Source organism: Semicossyphus pulcher, unplaced genomic scaffold (genome assembly GCF_022749685.1).
Source record: "Semicossyphus pulcher isolate SPU_LCO1_2020_fin unplaced genomic scaffold, fSemPul1.0.p SCAF_5, whole genome shotgun sequence".
Classification (NCBI taxonomy): domain Eukaryota; kingdom Metazoa; phylum Chordata; class Actinopteri; order Labriformes; family Labridae; genus Semicossyphus; species Semicossyphus pulcher.
The window spans coordinates 15,084,007-15,102,789 of NW_027211726.1; the positions used below are offsets into that span (position 1 = coordinate 15,084,007).

The 18,783-nt window shown below is 43.0% G+C and overlaps 1 protein-coding gene across 3 annotated transcripts in view; it reads left to right on the forward strand.

Moving 5' to 3' along the window:
* The window catches only part of ripor2 (RHO family interacting cell polarization regulator 2), a 63,342-nt gene that overhangs the window by 13,784 nt on the left and 30,775 nt on the right, over positions 1-18,783 (forward strand). The window contains exon 1 of one of the 3 annotated variants that reach the window (XM_069681430.1): positions 513-745. The exons of the other annotated variants lie outside the window; for them this stretch is intronic. The gene's annotated coding sequence lies outside the window, so the exon portion shown is untranslated. Of the gene's footprint in view, positions 1-512; positions 746-18,783 lie in introns of those variants that run through there. 3 annotated transcript variants of the gene reach the window in all.

Below are 18,783 nucleotides of genomic sequence, written 5' to 3' on the forward strand. Positions count from 1 at the left end.
TGTTCATTTGTGGTCATTTCACTTTACATGTTTCTTCCAGTCAAAGACAAAGAACGAGCGAGAGAGAGAGAGAGAGAGAGAGAGAAGAGAGAGAGAGAGAGTGTAGTCTGAATTTTCTGTTTTATTTTAATCTTTACCTCCTTGTGAAAAAGTAAACATAAATACTAGAATATAATTAAGCTTTAACACTACTGCCCCCCTAAACGTCACACCTATAAAGCTAAACTGATTTGATTTGAAGAGACAGACCGACAGACAAAAAGGACACAGGGCGAACCCCAAGCATTATTCACGCTCAGTCAAAGCGCGCGCACCTACACCCCTTCACGCACGTGCAACCCCACCGTACACACAAGCAGGCAGCTTTGGGGCACAAAACACATTGACCCCGCCTCCGCTGTGACATCCTCCGCCTGTGATTGGCTGTCCGTTGTTCAGGAGGAGCGCTGCAAACACAAACTGGAATGTGTGTGAGGGGGCTCAGTGTTTGCTCTGCACGGCCGCGGCACCGAGCCTCACCGGGGAGGAGACGACGGTCATACATCGCTCTACCGGGCGGCTGGTTCTTTATATGTGGGACTCCAGAGAGATTTGATTTTTTTATTGACATCGCAAAAAGCAGCGAAACATCTGCGTTTAAGGCGAAAACGCACTTTTTTCCTAAAATTGATTTACGCATGGATGGAGAGGCGCAGGTAGACGGGCAGAGACGCCACTGAGGAGCCACTCGTGAAGTTTTGCAGAGGTGAGTTGAAGCATCGCCCGGTTTAACTTCATCTGAACGTCAATCATGTGTGCTTGGAAGGTGCGTTCATTCAGAAAATCCAGCTGATTTCTCCCGATTGTGCGGGGGGAAAGCTTGTTCTCCGGGGCAGTAGGTTAGTAGATCACAGCGAGGATGCAACTCATTGGAGGATAATCCCTCATAAAGCACCGATAATCCTAATTTTAAATCGAGTTTATTGACATACATTTCTGTTTTATGAGCAGCATCTTTCAGATAGATCAAACTCCTACTAACATGTCTTGTTTTTGAGATGCTTTTTAAAAAAATATAGTTTAAATGCTTCATGTTTGTCAAGAAATGGCCACATTTTGACGAACAACTATTTGGATTATGTAAACCAGCTCAATACGTGGTTTCGTGAGTAATTTGTCAGCCTGTCCACTTGACAGATGATGTGTTGTGAGTGATGTCTCGCCTTGAGCTCGCTGTGTGTTTCCTGCAGACACGTGATGTTTAAAGTGGTAGAAGTGTTATTTTGCAGCTGTGTCAGTCACCGTGTTTATGTGTGTGTGCACGTGGTCGTGCACTTTGACTGGTGAGAGAGAGAAAGTGCAACACTCGTGATGTGCATGCAAAACGTGTAAGAATCAGGTCAGTGGTTTTAAAAATGCCCCTCCAGGTTTGTTGAGGATGGAGGTCAAAGGTCATCTGTCTTTTGTCATCTCCTGCACACTGCTACCACCCACAGTGGATCCTCCAGCTGAACCACAGCAGATAAACACTGATGGCTAATAGTCTGTTTGCAAAGTGAGCAGCCTTGACTGTTCTGTCAGATTGTTAGCAGCTTTCTACCTGCCAGATGGTTCGCAAAGCCCTTTTTTCTCCGCTTTAAAAGCGCTGGAGAGGAGTGTCAATTCTTTGATATTGTAAAATCCCCTCTTTATAAAAGCTGCCAACTGAGCTGATGCTCCGTTTTCAGCTGCATGTCCTCCAAGATGATCAAAAGAAACAATTTATCAAGCTATCCCGAGTCCCCAACACTTGGAAATAAAAGCAGGATAAAACAACAGGAAAATCTTTCGCCCAAATAAGCCCGCAGCTTGCAGCGGCGCTTTCCCCCCGGCTGCTCATGCTGTTTCTGAGGAAAAAAAAGCCGGGGTTTTTTTTCAAGGCTAAATGCTCCTTCAGCGCTTTGATATGGTTAAGTGGAAGTGCTTTGCTTCCCTGCCAGCCAGTTTGGGCCCTGGTTAAGCTGTTTGAAGGGGGCTGGAGACGAAGGGGGGAGTGTGTTTGTGCCAAGCCGAGACCAGGCTGAAGGGATGCAGGAGCAGCGTCTGTTCCCAGACTCTCTCTCACAAGCTCTCCCTCACCTTCTCTCTGCTTATCCCCAGCCGGCCTTTCATTCGCTGCATCTGCGCCCTCAGCCTCAGACTTCTTTCTCCCCCCCCCCCTCTCTCTCTCTGTGTGTCTCACTCATGCAGGGACAAGTGCACACACACAAACACACACACACATGCACTCATTTCCTCCTCTTTCTCTCCGAAGTCTCATTAAAGGAATTATGGCTGTGTGGTTTGGAGTATATTCAGACGCTCTTGTTGTTTTGTTGGGTTTTCCCCCAAAACTACTAAAACACAACTCTGTAAAGTTGAACTGAAATTGAAAGTGATTTAAGCACCACATGAACGAGTAGTTTAAGACTACAGATTATTTTCACTCTTGATAAATGGCGCCATTATTTTCTGTATTGGTTGGCCATGAAATATCAGAAAATAATGCAAAATGAGAGTCCAAGGTGACGTTTAAAGTTTTCTATAATATGAGGCAAAGAAGAGCACAAGTCTTCAGGCGCTGGAACCGGAGAATCTTTGCTCAAAAGATGATTGAAAATAATTATCTAACTGTCAAACACCAACTGTATGTGAGAGCTAATCAGTTCAGCTCCTGTTTAAATGTTGTAAAGCTTCATCCATCAACGGACGACACATCATTCAGACAAATGTTTCAGCAATTTATCCAGTAAATCTTTACTTTTTTCCTGATTTTGGCCCTAAACTGTCCTGCTCAACCCCAGAAAACAGTAGTTTAGACGGTTTCACAGAAGCATTGCTCACGAACTTTGAAGCCATGCTAGCTGCTTTGCTAAAGTGATAGCGGTCAGTTGGTCCGCCACCTTGGTCCAGACAGAAATATTGCAGTAGCTGCCTTAAAATTTTGAAGAGACGTTGTTAATCAGAGGATCAATCCGAATTACTTCTTTGATCCTTTGAGTTTTTCTCCAACGCCACTAAAGGTTTTACTTTTTTATACAGACATTCATGGTTTTGGACTCCGTATGAGGTTGATATTTTAGTCGTTAAACTTTAAACTTGATTGCTTTGAAATTTGGAACAGATTTTCATCATCCAAAAAGGATGATTTGTTATGACTTTTATGTTATTTTTTGGCCTTTTGCCTTTATTTCAAAGGACAGCGATGATGGACAGGAAATGTGGGGAGGAGAGAGTGGGGTGAGACATGCATCAAAGGGCCGCCAGTTGGAGTTGAAACTGCGGCCGATGCATCGAGGACTATGGCTTCTGTACATGGGGCGCCTGCTCTAACAACTGAGCTAAACCAGCGCCCCAATGTGTAATAACTTTGATTCCTTGTTTTTTCATCCAGCACTATTATCAAGTCACAATTTCAGTTTTATACCTATAAGACCGCTGTGCACCACATGTCTCAGGCTCTTTGTGTTGTTTGATCTACACTCCCAATATCAGCTTAAAACTCAAAGATATTCTGCAACCCCGACCAATTGGGGAAACGTGACCTGGACTTGTATTGTTATAGCAGCCACGAGACTTTAAAGTCTATCAACGTCTCAGACAGCGAGCACTTGACCTTTTCCTTTTCTCAAGCACTCTCGCTCGATGGTCTCGGGAACGTCTCCCGCCTCTGTGCGAGCGTGTGGGTGGCTGTGTGTATGTGTTGCATGCACGTACATATGTTTTTCCATCTGTGAGCATACGTGTGGGTTTTTTTGGGGGGTGGAGAAATGTAGCCCTTGCATTCTTACAGGAGGAGTGCCTCCTGAAAGTTGTTACAGCTGATAGTTATTTCATAGGGTGTAAGCTGCAGAACGTCAGAGTGCTCCGTGGAGACGGGGAGAGGAACGGTTTAACTTTCGCAGATCTGCGTGCAGTGTGAAACTTAAATGATGATTGTAAATAATAAAGTCGAATCTGCTGAGGTTTGAAGATCCAGACTTCCAAATTTAACTCGACCCTCGATCCGTGCTGACAAGCTGCTTTGATTTGACTAAAACTGGCACGAAGTTGATTTTGTTCTGTTATTTTGATGAAACTTTAATGCTCCCTGTGGGAAAATTGGGTCATTCTGCTCACAGATGTACACGACAGTTGTTTTCATATGTCTGCCGCAGTGCCTACAAACCGGTATTATTTTAGAAACAGAGCTATTTCTCAACTTTCACACCTCTCATTGTTGGAGGAAGTCTGTTTGGGCGACATGATTCAGTGTTAACAGTAACGTTTAGATTGTGGTGACACCGCAGTCTCATAGAGATGCCGTCCCGTCTGCTCTGAGTCAGAGGTTATCTGCTCTATACATGATGGTCTGGCTTTCCTCGCCTGTCCCAGCATGTCTTTTCCTACAATCACCCCTTCCTCAGAGGGGGGTGGGAAGTGTTTTATGGGTGTTGGGGAATTTTCGGTGTCAAGGAGGTGGGTTGTGGTTGTTACACTGGGGTTAAGTGGTATGTGGAGGGAGGGGCGGAGACAGGGAGTGGAGAGGTGACTGGGACAGTGGAGACGACCAGCTTGATGGAATGAGGAGTGGAGGTCTGTGGGGAGGGGAGGCGAGACGGAAATGGAGGAAGGAGAGAGAAGACGAGGTTGTTAGCAATGCTAGCAGCATGGCCCTTAAAGTCCAGACTGAAACATCTCAACTTCTATCGGATGGATAGAAATAACTTGACATTTATGGTCCACAGATAAAGATTCCTGGTGACTTTGTTGATACCACAAAGTTTCCTCCAGCAGCACCTTGAAGATGACATTTATGGTTTTGAGTAGGGGTTGTACTCAACATCTGCAGCTACCATTGCTTTATAGCATGTTTAAGCTAGTTTTCTAGCTGTCAGGCTCACACATTTTCTGCTTAAGTTAACTCTCACTATCTCATAGAATTATTTTTTTCGCACAAAGCTCCAAAAAATAACCTTAAATTACCTGCTCATCACCAAACAGTATGCAGACACAGTTAGCAACTAGATAGTGCACATAGTGTAGCATTAGGTCGCTAAAGAGCCAATATTTCCCTCAGGAGAGGGAGGAGACCAAAAGCAAAGCTAAAAGAGAGTGAAAATTTGACTTATTTATGCCAGGAGGACATAAACAAGACACCAGAGGAATGCTAATGTTGCTCTGCTGCTGCTGGATGTAGATTAGCAACTGTTTGTCCGCAAGTTTGACATATCCACTTAAAGGCGATGACACACAAGTTCACAAGTTCTTTCCACTGCCCCAAAGTGACACTGAACAAAAATGCATCCGTGTCTCTCTCAGCTCTCAATGTTAAGCAAGTTTAGCTACAATAGCATTAGCCTACAGCATAGTAAGTGAGCACTGAGCTGTCCCAAAAGACATCCCTTAAAATTTAACGATACATCAATGCTGTGATCACAACTTGTTTCTGCTCCCGAAAAATACTTAAAATCTGTTATTGCAGGTTTGTCTCTCTCCGTTCTTCCTTTTTAGTGAGCGTAGCTATGGTAGCATTAGCCTGTAGCACAGTTAGCCAGGGCTAAGTCGTCTTGAGAGGCATCATATCCACTTAAAAATTGATGTTATGTCCTTGTTGGGTTCACAACCTGTTTCTGCTGCCCAGAAAAGACTTACAAAATCTGTTATCACAGGTTTGTCTCTCTCAACTCTTCCATTTTAATGAGCGTAGCTACTGTAGCGTTAGCCTGTAGCACAGTTAGCAAAAGCTGAGGTGGTGTTATGTCAATGTTCTGCTCAAGGGTCTAAAAAATCAGTTCTTTCATCTGTGTGTCCGTCTCAGCTGTTGAGTAACGGTGAGCGTAGCGTCTGTTATTAGTCTGTGCTTAGCTAGCCAGGGCTACGTCGTCCTGAGAGACATTAGAGCTGGTTAGCTTGTTGGCTAAACCTTTGCTGCTGAACCACAATCTGTTGGTCATACAGTTGCTAAAAACTTTACTGAAGAAGGAGTACATATGCGGCAGGCAGTATGTTTATCACGTGAAGTCAGCGTGTCCAGACAACACACACATAAACTCTCACTAAGCACAAGCATGTATTTGTGTGTAAGTGTTTTTTTCTCTGTACTGACGGCACGAGTAAGAGGCAGTGATGTATGAAAAATTATTAAAAAATGATAACCGGAAAAATTATGTGTTGCTAATGGACTAATGAGCGCCCCGCTCTGTGTGTCTGCGCGAGTGGGGGAGGGGTCATCAAAGTGAACGCTTGCTGGTCTACCCCTGAGTATTCCATCTTTTATTATTTTACATTTCTCATCACTTTCCCTCCCTCCATCCATCCTGCTCTGTCTCTTACCCCAGTCTCATCCCATCTGTCCCCGCCCCCCTCTCTGTACTTTCTTCCTGGATACAGACAGAGAATTTATGGAGGGGGGCTTTGAACCCCGACTGACCCCTCCCCTGTTGTCTCTGAGCAGATCAGCCCTGCATTCTTGGTGTGTGTGTGTGTGTGGGAGGTGTTCCCTAATAATCCTCTCCTCCCACCGGGTGACCACGCTTTGCCTCCACACAACACATGCTGTACTCTGGACTCCATATGCGACCCATGATATTTATCATAGTGGCACACACACACAGAGGCCTTTACACACATGCACGCACACACCTCTGGCCGGGGCATCTGGGAGCTGTAGCAGCGTTATGATTGCCATAAGCGTTTTAGGGTCCTAAGCTGATAATCTGTCTGTTTTGGTATTTGGTGCACTCTCTCCGGAGCGTCCAGCAGCTGGAAGAGACACCATTGGTTCACGTCTGTGTGTCATGCTGGTTTTAGGTCTCTTTCTTTGTTTGCCAGCTTGAGAACAACACGCAGATATGATTCTGGTGTGCGACACATCCTGTGCCAGCAGCCATGACAGGTTTACATGTGCTGTCAGAGTTGTGATGGATCTCTCAGCGACCATCAGTGCTGCTGTTTTCTCTCCAGCCTCCTTTCTCTTCATGTCGCTTGTTATTTTGTTGCCTCTCGCTGTTCCTCTTCTCTGTTTGTGCAGATTTTCTTTTTTTTACCCAGAATCCACAGCTGCGACTTTCAGCGCTGTGATCACATTCAGTCCCAGGCACCTTTAAAACTCTTCAAAAGGAGACTATTTGCACTTTTGTGATTGGTTTCTTCTGTCATAAAAGTCGAGTTTTTTGGAGGCAATATGAAGTGGCCGTTCCCATTACCCAGCTGCCTTTGGGTGGCCGTGACACACAGCTGTGTGATGACAGAGGAAGAGGAGAAGGGAGTCGGGGTGAGGGGGTGACACCGCCCCTGCGTGCTGTGGCGAGTCGTTGCCAGGATGACTGATCACTCTTTGAACTGAGCCGCTCCTCCTGCAACAGAATATGTCTTTAAAGGTCACAGCTGCCCGATGTCAGGATTATGTTTTGGGAACCTTCGTAAAGCAGAAATGTCTCTGTTGGTGAAAATGCAGCGGATGCGGTTGGAACCGAACTAGATAGAGCAGTCTATCTAAGTATTACTAATCAATTAATTGTAGGCCTATTAAAGCTGCACCTAACTACACATGTTCATGGCCTGATAACGATGACTATTTCTTAAAGACCAGCTCCAGTCATGTTTTAGGACATATAAAATGCGCTGCTTGAAATAATAAATTGTGTCCGATATGTTTTTTCTGCAAAATCTCCTCCTTCTCCCTCATCAAAATTCCCATCTCTGTATAGTCCTCGCCCACTATGCACATTTCCAACCGCCCCTCTGTCGCAAAAACAAAACACGTCTCTGCCGTCGTTTAGTGGTTACTTGTTGAAACTTAGCTAGCTTGAAATGTAGTCATTAGTAGTAACATTAACGTTAGTAGTCAGTAGTGAGTTTGAAAAAACTACAATGACAGTTACAGCTGGCTCGCGCATCGCCGAAGTGGTTGCCATAGGTTACACATAATGATATGCATAGCATCACCCCATCCATTAACAGGATTGGCTCCTTAGGTTTGTGACGTCACAAACCTGCCAATCTGAAAACGTGTGGTTCAGCCTGTCCTTGGTACACTGCAGTTTAAAAGCAGACAGACCCAGCCATGGAGATGACTGCTTATGTTGTCCCTGATATGTCTTGTAGCACATGAACAACACCACATGGAGATGTTTACAAGGTTAAAAGCTTGATTTTCACTGGAGGGGGGCTTTAATGTAAAGTCTAAATGGGGAGTTTTATAATGTGGGCATTTTTCAGGAAGCAATGTCCAATGACAAATAAATTGCATTATGGGAATTGTATTGTCCAGCGTTTATAGAGCTTGAGGCACACTAAATCTGTTTTACACGAATTTCCCAACTTTATGGATTATCAATACACAATGCAAGACCCTAAACATTTGTAGGTTGCAGCTTCTCTTGAGTGAATATATGCAGCGGTTTCCTTTCTGAAATAACGAAACAAAAAAAATGGCCTGGCAACATCTCTCAGCTCTGAGAACTTTGAAATCATCAACTTTTAATTGGAAATGAAAATGATTGGCTGCAGCGCTAGATGTTGTACAGCAGGATGGCCTGGGATCTCTAAATGTCAGATCTGTCTGGAAAATTGAATTTTTCGTGTCTTTCTTTACCCGCGTTGTAAAGGGAAAGGTCAACCTAGATTAAAATTCAGTTGTTCACAAAAGCCGGCGTTTTAAAATTTGCAGGGCGATTAAACAGACATCGAGGAAGGCTTTATAGATTACAATTGAAGGGCCTGGTACAAAGAAAAATACAGGAAGTGCTCCTTTACGTAACACTTTGGGACCTAGAGAATATTTGATTCGTCTTAACAAAGACTTGCATTATGCCGCACATGATTCATCTGAGATCTAACTGTGCTGCAGACGAGGAGTTTGTCTTTCATCACAGTGATTCAGCTGCACGTCCACAATAAGCACTTCTGCTTAATGTCTGCTGCCTACATGCACATATAAAGCACATTGAATAAACTGATGAGAAGCTGCATCTCTCTGAGAACACCGTGTTTACAGACGAGTGGCTCTTGACCTTTTTTGCATGCCCTGCCCTCTCTCCCTCTCGTCCTCCCTGCCCGTCACGATCTCACACTGCGGATAAAGGCTGACTGTAAAACGGCAGTGATCCATACAGCAACATGGGATATGTGCTTACAATGTTTGTGAGTATTGAGAGGCTGGATAAGCGGCATACGCAGGTGACTGAGTTCATGTATGGCCGGCTTTTTAAATGGCACAATGGCTGACAGTGTATGAGTGTGTTATCTGCTTATGTGAAGCGTCCTCTACAGATATAGGGACCTGCTTGTTGTCTGCGTCACTGACTCATTCTTGTTTTGTTGTTTCACTCCGCTGTCGCTGCTTCTGCCTCCTTTTTTTCACATCAACTACGCCCACTTCCACAATCTAAATATTTAATGCTAATTGCATGAACTTGTGTGTAACTTTGATGCGTTTTAAAAGTCTGTTGCATCACAAGTGGCCACAGAAGCACAGCCTCTGAATGCACTTCCTATCTCCTCCGTTCCCTGCTGAGTCTTTACCCCAAACTGCACGATAATCTCCTCACTTAGCTGAAATATTTAACTCTGAAACCACAGTTAAGAAAGAGGAGGAACGATTTCCCCCTCCAGAGTATTTCTCTGCTCATTTCACAAACATTCAGACGTGTCTTTGCCTCTCATTCTTCGTCCCTTTTTTCCCTCCCGCCGTCTCTTTTTCTTCTCGTGCGGCCGCTCAGAAAACTGTTATTCCGCTGTTCACATTATGGTAATGGCTTAGTCAAGGCTGCTGGAGCAATGAGAGGGACAGAAATCCACCGTGACTTCTGTTTGTAAATGACACCCACTGTGGTTAATGTGTTGCTGGAGAGGGAGAGTGCATTCATGGCTCTACTATGTGATAAATATAACCAGAAAACATTAGGAATAAAAGGACATGAAGCACGTGGACCGTATCTGTATTTGGCTGCTGTCATGGACAGATCTTATAAAGCTGTAGCTTTAATTTCAGTGGGTCAGTAGAGCATCTTTTCATTCATTTTGTGCCCTTTAAACCTTTTAGATCGCGGAAAAAAAAGTCTACACTTCTACAAATGTTGGCTCAGTCTTTGTTCTGAAGCCCGAGAGTTATGAATCGTGACAATAGCTGGCCGTTTTCCCATGGTCGGCTAATTCACACATCGCTCTACAACCCTCTGAGCTTGTATTATCACAGTAGCAGCTATCAGTGAAAAGAATGTGGTCTTTTGCGGCTAAAAATAACAAATGGAGCTGAAATAACCGGCGAAATCCTGTTTGTACGGTAACCGCATTCCTGCAGGGCAGCATAGGTGGCCACTCTCAATCACGGGCCCACGTAATAATGGACGAATCAAAGAAATGGAGCAAGTGAGAAACTGGTTCTCGTGCTGGCCCGAATGTGAGATAGAGAACAAGATAGAATAAGAGAGAGCGGGGGGAGGCGGGGAGGAGAGGAGAGGACGTTCGTTCAGTCTTTGAATGAATTGAACAGTTAATAATAGATGTTGATGATCAGTCTGTAGATTGACAATGTTGACATCATACTAACATTCATAGTGAAGCTACAAGATGTTTGCAAATGGCCATCTTACTTTCATTTTGCTGATGTTGCTCGCCTGCTTGCAACAGGAACAAGTTTGCGCTTGTTCTTGGGTAAAACGAGGTATTTGATACATGCAGGAAATTATTAACTTAACTTAGCACATGGCTGACATCCTGCTAGTTGTGGTTGGTGTCTGATTTCGTGATGATAACAGAGTTGGGAAGGAGAAGTGTTAGTTTCGACTTTACTGTCAGTCCATTTGTCTGTTTCGGTCCAGTTTTTAAGGCTACAGAGCTGCTACATGGGTTTTTAATGATGTTGGTCACCAGTGCTGCAGTAGCTCATCCGTCTGGCCACTGAACTTAGTCATAATTTGAGGCAGCTTATCAGCCTTAACGCAGCTCCAGCCCCTTTCACATATACAGTAGTAGCATACTCATCAAGACCTAAACAGACTATGATGTGTTCAAACAGCTTGTTGAACTGACCATAACAAACACTGAATGTGTGTAACTTTAAACAAGTTTATGTGAGCTCCACCTGCAGGTCTTGATGGTTGCAAAAGCTTGTTGCAGCACGGCCTTTAGAAAAGGGGATCCACGTCTCCTGGAAATCTCTGCTGCCAAAAATGCTGCGTTCTAATGCTGCATGCTGCGTTATGGTGTCACAGATGGGCTTCAGTCAGACAGGCTTACATGTGAACAAACTAGTCTTCAAACATAAGCAGAAATGTGGACATCAGTGCATTTGATTGACAGGCTGTATTTGATTCTGCTGTTTGATGTTTTTATTGATGTTCATAATCCCTGTAAAACTGTGTGGATCATCCTGTCGGCTGTGTCTGTGCAGCAGTATCAGAGCTGCTAGTGGTGATGTTGTCATGGCACTACTTTATCTGGCTGCAGCATTTAATGACTTTGTTGTCGGTGTGGAAACTCAAGTCAGCAGGAGACGCATCATGTGCTTGTGCCTTAAGCTCCTGCCTCTGCTGCTTTCTACTGTACTGTCTAATAATGTTTTAAATGTCATAAAAAATAATCTTTGTGTCCATTAATGTGGATTGTGAATTTAGCGGTGTGGCTTACAGTTCTCACAAGTGATTACACGCCGCTCTCCGCCGCTGAAATGTCAGCCGCAGCTGCCTGAGTGTTACTGCAGTCCAGACACGCCTCAGTTAATCTGGTCATCTGTACATTTAAATGCCACTCCATATCCTGGCCTTAATGTTTCCCTCATGCACTGCCCCACTGGGACACTGATGACCTATAATTAGAACTGAGTGAGTGTAATGGCAACATAACGATATGTAGCGGACATTTGAGCGTACTTACACACTCGCTGGGCTGTAAAGAGCAGAAGGCGCCTTCAAACACTGGTAAAAATGTCAGAGGTGGAGCGAAACAAGCTTTAGTTCTTGTTAAACACTCTAAAGAAGATTATAAAACAGAATTGTTTCTATTCTGATTGATAAGATCAGGCCAACATTTGCCCTCTAAAATCCATATCTGAAAGTTAAATGTCAGATGTAATGTTGCTGTGTGTTTCTGCAGCTTATTGGCAACATTTCTGACCTGCCTCGACTGTCATGTGATAGATCAGGCACAGACCGCCTTTCTCTCACACACACACACACACACACACACACAGCACGCACTGTTCGATTCCCACACAGCAGTCACGTACCCTCTGATACCGCATCAGATGACTGAAGACACTATCAGCTGATTCTGGTTTATATTATTTTTTAAGTGTAACCGGGTTCAGTGTTGACCTGATAAAGCTTTGGTTGTGTTTTTTTTGTAAATCATTCGCCGCATGAGGATGTCTCATGTCCCAGAAGAGTCTGATAATTTGGGTCAACACTTCAGGCAGCTTGATTATTTTAGGCCAGAAAAGGTCACAGTCAGGATGAAGTAATAAAAAACTGGGGAAATTTGCATATTCTTTCTGGACAAGTGTTCAATGAGAAGACTAATCCACTCATGTTTGTATGGCTAATATAAGCCCAATGCTAGCTAGCAGATGGTTATTTTAGTTTAGTGAAAGAACTGAAAACACATTCCTTTAACAAATTAAATGTAACATAAATATAAACTCGTATATCAGTGAACTAAGTAATGTGATTTTGTTACCTTTTCTCAGAGCCAGGCTAGCCACTTCCTCTGTTTCCAATTTTTGTGTTAAACTAAGCTAACCAGCTGCTAGCTGCTTCATGTCCTAGAAAAAGTGGCCTCAGAGTTACTATAAGGCTTTTTCATAGAGCCAGGCTAGTCCTCTGTTTTAAGTATTTGTGCTTATGCTTAGCTAACTGCTAGCCGTAGCTTCATAACCGTACAGACATGAAAGAGGTGTCAATCTACTTATCTAAGTTTTGGCGGGAAAACAAAACTGTCAAACCTTTTACTGATACATGGTGTAGCAGTGTGAAATTGTAAATATCTATTAAAATCCAGTCTTATGATAAGCTAACTTAAATCTTGCCGAAGTTGCCTCTGTCATGCTCAGTGTTTGTTTTTTTCGGCTAGCTTAAGCTGACTTTGAAAAAAGGTTGTCACTTATGTCCTTGCCATGTGTCAGCTCCATGTTATTGTCACATATTTACATTCCTTCTGGAAATTTCCACCATTGTAGCCATTCAAAATGACAGCTACAAAGAGCTATTGTTCACATCTGTAGCGCTCACTATTGACCAAGCTATTGATTCTTTTGGTACCTGAGGTGTCATCGCTTCATTCCTGCGTCACACAGGACATTTCTGTACAGCCCATTTTGTCTTTTGTCCGTGATGTATGTGTGATGGGAATGCTGGAACCACGAGATGGAGCGTAAGAATGTTATTTATCATCCTACAGGTGAGGGAGTAGAGGTGACTGTAGCCGTAAAAGAGTCTCTGTTCTTAGGATCAAAGCTGTTGTTGGATTCTTGACTGTCACCAGGTCAAGGATTTATTTACACCGTCCTTGAGGTGATTGTTTTCTGGGTTCTGTTTCACTTGCTCACATGCCCTCACGTAATAAATACTCTTTTTGTTATTTTAAGAAAAAATCAACTTGAACAGTAAAACTTGAAATAAATGATTGTTTGGCCACTTGGAGGCAGAAAAAACAAGATGTAAATACACCATCCAACGTCTTTTAGCAGGTATAGCTAACATGCTAGCAAGCTGTTGCCTGTTTACATATCTAGCAAATACAAAGCAACATTTCCTTTAATTTGTCGTCATATTTTCGTCCACCTGATGGATATATACATTAAATATTCATTCTCCTTTTAGCTCTGTTTTTGTCTAACTTTTGAATATGATAATTGCACTTTTAGCTGCTAACTGCTATAACATGTTAGCCCAAAAGTCACTTACTGTGTTAGCTTGCTGTTTGGTGCTAAGCAGGAGGCGTAGAGTGTAATTTCCAGAAAACAACGCTGATAAAGATGAACTAAAACTTTCAAGTCCAGGTCGGAAAACCAAAAAGAAAAGCCGAAAGATGTTAAAAAGCTCCATAAAGCTAAGATAAACCGCAAAAGTTGGTTGATAGTTGTCTTTACATTGTCATTAAAAGCACCAGACATATTGCTGCCATATTGTTCTGGTTTTAATGAAAAAAATAACTCTTGAAGGACATCAGACTTTGGATAGATTTTTAGTCAAAACGTTTCGTCTTCTGTGACCGTCTCAGAAGCAACCTTATATTAAAAGTGTTTTATCAACGTGTTTCTTCTTAGTTTCGTCTCGTCTTTCTCTCTCTCGTCATTTAAACACCTTTCGAGAAGCCTTTCAGCGGAGAGGAATAAGCGCTCCTTCCATGGATTTTTCCCCTTCACTGAGGATAATGAGGCTCTCTTTTCCTGGAGTCATTTCACCTTGTAAAAAAAAAAAAAAAAGAAGCTACAAACGACCAAATCCTGAATTGAGTACAGAAGCAGCATCATGATCTTTCTGCTGTGTACTTTCAACATTTGCATGTGCACCGTTCCGCTGTCACCTTTCATAAACATAGCTGTGCTTCTGATGATGAGCCGCTGTGTGATCTGCAGGAAGATGTGTCAATGTCACAGACTTTACCTGCGGGGAATTTGGGATTTAAAACATGTTCTCTCTAAAATGTGTATAAGGGTAACAGGACACGTGATGAAAGTGGGATTAAGACTTTGAGCCTTTCATCTTGAAATTTAACTTATGAACTTCATGCAAACATGGACTTAAGCGGAAAGTCTTAAAGGTGTCTGACTTCAACTCTTAAATCTTTGAGGTATATTTAAGGGATCTTTTAATTTACATGTACTTGTTTTGTAGTCCAATACGACCAACCTTGAGAAAATAAACAGAAACATGACATGATTTGACGGCATGCAGCCAGTTTTAGTCCGGTTTGGAGCAGCACCAGCAGTTTCCCTCCTCACTGAACCAGTTCACACAAACATGTTTTCTATGTGGCAGAAGGGACAACTGAGCAGCTCTTAGGCACGCGCTCGCATCCTGCAGGGTGTGTTGGAGCATGTTGGTCTGCTTCCAGTCATATGTTGACAGAATATCATCGCTGTAATCTCTTGTTTTTGTTCTGTTTCAGCAGAAAGGTGATTCTTTGTATCTTGTAACCAAACTGCTGCATTTTTCATAACCCTCTCCTGTCAGATCCCTCAACACCTGCCTGCTTTATTCTTTAATTTGTACCTATTTTTATCTGCAGCTCCTGTCACATTACATTGCAGAAGCTAAAATTAGAAAAAGTCAAACAGGTAAATGACACTTTTGATGAAGTTTTGTACAGCATCTGTTAAAAATCTGAATATATAAAAAACGCTGTTTTCCAAATGAAGGATTGGTGCTTTAAAAGCCTCGGCCCTGTAACACGAGTGTGTGTGTGTGTGTGTGTGTGTGTGTGTCCTACTTCTTGGCAGTTGGCTCATAACCGTTGTTTTACATAACACACTTCATCCCATTTTGTCTGCTGTTGCCATGGTGAGGCTAATTTATACAGGCATTAAGAATTAGGCTCCTGTTGTTAACATGCACGGCAGGCTGACGCTGGTTTTTACACAAAAATACACTCATGTACCCTCTGAAATGGGCGCACACACACACACTCTCAGAGGATTATTCAAGAGTGAAATGTGAGTTAATCTGATTATGTTTATGCGCCTGCAGCTGTTTTGTGAGTTTTGGTGTGACTCTTGTGTAAAACAGGAGAATAAATTGGGTACAATAACTTACGGGTGTTTTCCGCTGATGACGAGAAGCTGAGGACGGTTGATGTGGTTATTAGTGTGAAGATGCAGTAATGTTTAGGTGTGTACAATGAATTTACAAAGTTTTAAATGTTTTACTGAAAAGTTGCAGCCCGTATCCATAGTTTGAACACCTCAGAACTTCTCAAGAATTTGCCTGTTTCTCCCCTTTTGTTTTTATTTATAAAAAGAAACCCTATACCTGCATTGAACAGGTAAAGAGGAAGGGTCTCTAACATTGCCTATATACTATACACACTATATATATTTATATATGTATTTGTACAGTGAAGTGAAAAGAGAGCACAAGGATGAGACTGAGAAGTAGTGAGGAGAATAGAACAGACTACAGAAATAACGGAAGAAGAAAGTGAGTCATTGTGACATTGAGGGGAAGAAAGGTGCCGACCTCGGTGGGAGAAATGTTTCAAATATCTGTGTCACCAGAGTGCAAACATGAATGGAGGATTCAAATGAAGGAAAGAAACAGGTTTCAGCAGATGTTTTCATGTTGGGTGTCTGTGGGGTGTATTTGACTGATGGAGGCAGCCAAAAGCCAAATTTTGATTAGCCTTGCTAGCTTGTTTCGTTGTACGCTAAGAGAAAGGAGCCTGTGAAGAAGCACTAAACACAACTGTCCTTCAAAATGAGCAAAACTCACAGCTAATGTTGTCATTCAACCTGCTGAGTTTCTTTATTCTTGAACCTATGTTTAGTTGATGCTGTGAAATAGTAATTCAAGTTTTTAGGCTAGGCTTGTAGCAAGCTAACTTCCCTCCAAAATATGACACACTCTGTTGCAAATAATCTTCCAACGTGGCTTTTAAGAAATCATATTTTAGACTACATTTAAAATTTCCACTTGCTGTATCACAACTGTGTCAGAAAACCACCCAAACTCTTTTTAATGTGTGGATCTGTCATCCAGCAGAAGAGCTTCTTCTGGTTGTGGTCACATATCTGCTCAAAAAATACAAGAGAAAACGGCTCTTTTGAAAGAGACAGAATATTTCAGTGATGAATTTTCCTGCCATTTATCCATTTTTTGTCCAAAAATCATAAACCAGCAACGCCACACCCGCAGTAAATTGTGTAAACTAGCCGTTAACTTGCGAGATTAGCTTGCTAGCATCAATGTTAGCTATGCTGCAGCCCTCAGTCACATGACCCTCACCTGGCATATCCAAACTAATCCTGTGTCCTTCTCCTTCTCGTAGGTCCAGTTAGTGTTTCTCCCTTTTAAGACGGACCACCCTCAAACACACAACCATTTAGGTCTTCTGTGTAAGCAGATTATTACAGCTAGCAGTAGTGATAAGGACAGGAGCACAAAAGGAAGTATGAAGAGGGAGAAAGCCTGTGCAGGTTAGAGGACCTTTGACGACTAGACTAGTGTTTGTGTCCCGTGTGTGGCTACGCCCAAAGTCAGTTATTTATGACTTATTATGTGTAAGTTACGTAACTAATGAACCTATTTGAACCCAAACATTAAAACTAAATCTCATCCAGTTGATTTTTGCCTTAATCTAACCAAACAGTTTCACAAACTCCACAAAAGCTCCACGTTTTTCTTTGCTATTCCTGACGCTGGTACTCCACTATGGTCGTAGAACGTCGTATATGTTGCTTTGGGAGTCACTGACATCTTTCTATTCTTTCGTTGAGAATTTGTTGCTGTTAGATGCATCCATTCCTTCTTCCCTCCTTTCCTCTGTCCTACCTTCAGACGCTCTCTCATACCTCATTCACTTATCCAGTCTGTTTGTCTCCCCCAAGCACTCAGAGCACACACACACACTCGGGGGTGAGACTAATGCATTAATGCACATGGACCCCAGAGAGACAAAAGCAAATTGAGATTACATCAGGTGTTCTGCTTTCTTATGCCAGCCCCCCTTTAATAACCTGTGTGTCCAAACCACAGCTCAGCATACTGATCAATCTAACGCACACACACTCCCCAATGAAACGCACTCACGCATCTCGTCAGGGGCATTTGAGGCTGTTTAGCGTGAGAGCGGCAGAGAAGAAGGAGCTGTGAATGGACTGACTGGCAGCTGAATTCAACACGGCTCGCTGCTGGCATCGAACCAGAGCGCGCTGCGAGCGGCCATTGTTGTTCCCCGTTCTCAAAGCCTCTTTAGACGAGATGAGCGCTGACACTAAGAGGTGCAGAGGAAAGGTTTTTATGATTCAGGGGCTGAACTCAAGGCTTTGTGGACGAATGTGTGTGTGTTTTTAGACGTTGGGAACACTGATTCGAATGTTTTGAAGAGGCTCGCTGAGGATGGGAAAGGCTGGATGTGAGTGTGTGCGTTCAGCATTCCACTCATGCCAAAAATGTGACCTGTGAAAACACAACAAGAGAAAATACTTAAGAGAAGCAATACTTAGCAGGAAGTAATGCGTTGGCCTTAAAACTATTGACTTTATTATTAAGGAGGGGAAGACGAGAGATGATTGGTGGGCAAGTATCTGATAACGCTGAGTAAATGTAATACAGGCTCCCTCGTGCAGTCTGCATTAGAGTATTTAGTGAGCACACATTTTTTCTCAGAGGTAATGTAAGGTTATTATCCCTGTTTGAATTGTGTTAGTGCTGCTATTTCCCCCTTAAATATCCTCATATTAAACACCTACCTGTTTGTACTAATTGGGGAAACAGCTATTACCTTCTTTGTGTCCTCATCCGTCATTGTCATCCCTATTTAGCTGCGTCTACATCTAAGGTAAATGTTCAGGAAGTGCACAGTCCGGCCTGTTCCGCTGTTGGAGCATTATTAGGTAACAAAATGTACCATCATCGGCCACCCACTCCTCTTCCTTTTAGGAGAGTGTGAGTCAGACAGTCAGAGACACAAACAGCCGAGGCAGAAAACTGTGCTGTTGTTGAGCATCCGCTGACAAAATGGACCAAAAATGCTTCAAAGCATTGTGGGAAAAATTGCTGCTCTCCTGTAATGTCTTTCACTAGCTTCAACTGTGGTTACAGCAGGAGGATAAATGCAATGTACTGATTACAGTCTTTCAGCAGA